We start from the raw sequence: 3,307 nt of genomic DNA on the forward strand, positions 1-3,307 counted from the left end.
ACAAAGGGGGAATGAATGGTGACAGTGAGGGGTAAAGCTGGCCTAAACTCTAGTGAAGATCTAGTACTGTGCAGCGGCACTAGAGTACTCTCCCAGTACCGAATGAGAAGAGGCATCAGTCCCGAGGATGACCGCCTTTCTGCCGCCCGCCTTCTCCAACTTAGAGTTGATAGCGCTTAATGAGAACGCATATAAACAAAGTCATTGCCACAGATCATTGATTTTTTATGTAACCTTTGTTCTCAGATAAGGGAGTTCAGAGGACAACCTTGAAAGTAGAGAAGAGGGGAAGTGTGGCAGGTGGCTTTAGCAGCCTCACAAAGTGTTCTGGTTTTCATCTATTTGAAAGCGAGTGACATTTCATCCAGTGGCTGTGAAGTCACCCATCTTATAGATAAATCTGAATACTAAAAATCAGACATTTGCAAATTATACCTACTAGGCTATGTAGTTTGAAAACCAAGAGTAGGGAGGAATGCAACGCTACATCATTAGGCATTATTGATAGACTTGCAATGAGAATAAATAATACTTCATAAAGTTTGAAATTAGCATCACTAAGAGAATCACCACAAACAACTCGTTAATTATTATTGGCAGATTTTTTTAAAATCTTACCTCATTCTTTATATATAAAAGGAATAATAATTTGATGATTATTTTTCCATTATCTCACATGTAAAACATAGCTCCCTTGGGGGGCTGTTAAGTGGATTCAATGAAATATAAAATATGTAAAACTTTATACAAAGCACTTTTCCACAACTATCTCAAATTATTACCCGTATATATGCAAACAAGGATCACAATAGTTGACTAATAACTATGCCCTAGGCATAGACCTTAAAACAGATTACTAGTTTCTGAGTAGCTGCGTTAGAATTTGGTCCAAGTCTGCTAGACTCTAAAACTGGGCCTCTTGGCTCCCACAAAACTGCTCTCTGTCAAGCACCTGTGCACGGAAGTGGGAATCAGAAATGAAAGGCCTAATGCCTGCCCAGAAGGTTTACACAGTTTAATGGTGGAGAGAAACAGGTCTTCCTATTCATTTCCAAAAAGAAGAAAATTAGTATCTCTTATTTTTGGGAGACAGATGTGGGTACATTGCTTCACAGCTTTGTCTATTCTCTCACAGAACCCAATAGAACATGTTTAAAACAAAATTAACAGCTTTTCTTTTTTTGTAAGGCTGTGTGCTGCAGGTGTCCAGTAGGGTGGTTTTTGTTTCTTTGCCTTTTGTTCTTCATATGTTGCCATGTTTTATTCTTGGTTACAAATTCGGTAATTAAAAACCACCCAATGTCTATTAAAGTGGAATGCTATTAAAAGCGAAACTTCAGGTTCAGAAAAAACACATTTGTCCTCTGGAGCTTTTAATGAGGACTTAGACCAGGCACAGTGCTGAGCAGTTTACTCATCTTGACTCATTTAATACTGATAACAACCCCATGATGTATGCAGTATATTATTGTTATTATACTCATGAGGGAAATATGATGTATAGGGCAACAGACAGATCTCCCCTCCAAATAGTTTGAAAATGGGGAAATACGTTTTCTATCTAGAAAGTCACCCTAAAGAGACAAAACAGCTTCCTTGACAAGCCCCGACTGTATCAAGTTGAATATATTAACATATCTAAAGAAAGAATTTCCGGGAAGAAAAATGAAAAAAAATCAAAACAATATATACCTAATTTCTGACCAGGAGGCAATAAATCTAGCAATAAAACAAAATAAAAACACATATGCACAAATATCCCCCAACTACTTGAAAACTAAAAAAAAATCTCTCCCTCAAACTTTTTGATTAAAAAGAAAATCAAATATACTGAAGAATATTAATAAATATTAACATTAATAAAAATAAGTTAAAATAAAATCCCTATACATCAAAACCAGGAAATACGACAAATTTAATGCTTAGAGAATTTGACTCAGGAAAATTCATAGCCTTAATTCAATCAACCAGTATGTAAGAAATACCTGCTGTAGGAAGCCTGTTGAAGCTGGAACAGTTTATAAAGTGACCCTCAACAAATTCCAGAGCTGGATTTAATCCTAAACTTTTAATTTATATAACTTAATAAATTTCTTTTTTTTTTTTTTTAAGTCACTTTGAATTGATTTTCTCTCATTTAGGATGAAAGAGCTTTTAAAGAATAGAGGGTCCCTTTTGCAACACTTTCTTCCTTTGTTTTATCCACCTGGAGCCAGGTGAAAACTGGGGAGTAGACGAGGTGTTGGGGAGGGATGTTCTTGGGTAGCCCTACAGAAAGGAGAACCTGAAAATTTTCAACTTTGGCTGTGGGGAGACAAAGATAGTTTCTGCATTCCTGGGAAGCTCCTACACCTGGCTGGAGCAACTTTTTGGATGAGACCATTTATACATATATGAGAATTATATATTTCTTTTGGAGAATACATATATGAGAATTATATATTTCTTTTGTTGTTATAAATATCTCAAACACTCAAGGCTGTGTTTAAACAAGTTTTCTTAAGGCCAAACTGTATTTTCTATATTTGGGTTCTAAGACACTCTCCTATAACCATTCAATAAGCCTTCTTCATGGTTTTTGAATGGGTTTCTGTTCCTTGTAATCAATCCCTGACAGAAGTACAAGGCTTGGCCCATCCCCTCACAGAGATTTTTCCATGCTTAAACAAATGAATTAATATCAACTATACTATTAACTATATGCTCTTGTCGAGGAAAGAGGCAGAAGAGTTTGTACAACTTACTGAGCATAACTGAGCCTTAATTTCCTCACCTATAGTATGCGATTAAGAATATCTCCTTTGCAGAGTTGTTGTAATTTGTTTGAGACAGTGGCTGCAGAGGCTGGCATGGTTTTTGGCACTGTGTGGGCACACAGACAATGGTAGTGGGGATTAGGGAGGAACACTTGGGTGAGAACAGGAGTGAGGCTATAGAGCAGAGGTCCCCAAATTTATACATTTGCATCATGGGAGGCATTTTAAAAATTAAGATTTAGAACTGTATCCTGAAACTACTAAATCAGAATCTTTGGAGGTGCAGGGCTAGAAATGTGACTTCTAACAAGCATCCCTGGATTATGTCACCTAGTTAATCCAAGCCTAGTCTGACTAGTGTACAAGAACTACCAGAAAAGAGGGTGAGGCAAGGTCTGTGTGAGAAGAGAGCAGGCCAGAGGAACGGTCAAATGGTAAGAATCAGGGGGTACAACACTGAATCACCTGTGGTATTTATTTCTATTACTTGCTTTTTGTGCTTTACTCTTTTGTGCTGTCTGCTCTGCTGTTTAAAGCTTATGCTCACTTGT

The sequence above is a fragment of the Pteropus alecto genome, unplaced genomic scaffold, assembly GCF_000325575.1.
Source record: "Pteropus alecto unplaced genomic scaffold, ASM32557v1 scaffold20, whole genome shotgun sequence".
Taxonomy (NCBI): Eukaryota; Metazoa; Chordata; class Mammalia; order Chiroptera; family Pteropodidae; genus Pteropus; species Pteropus alecto.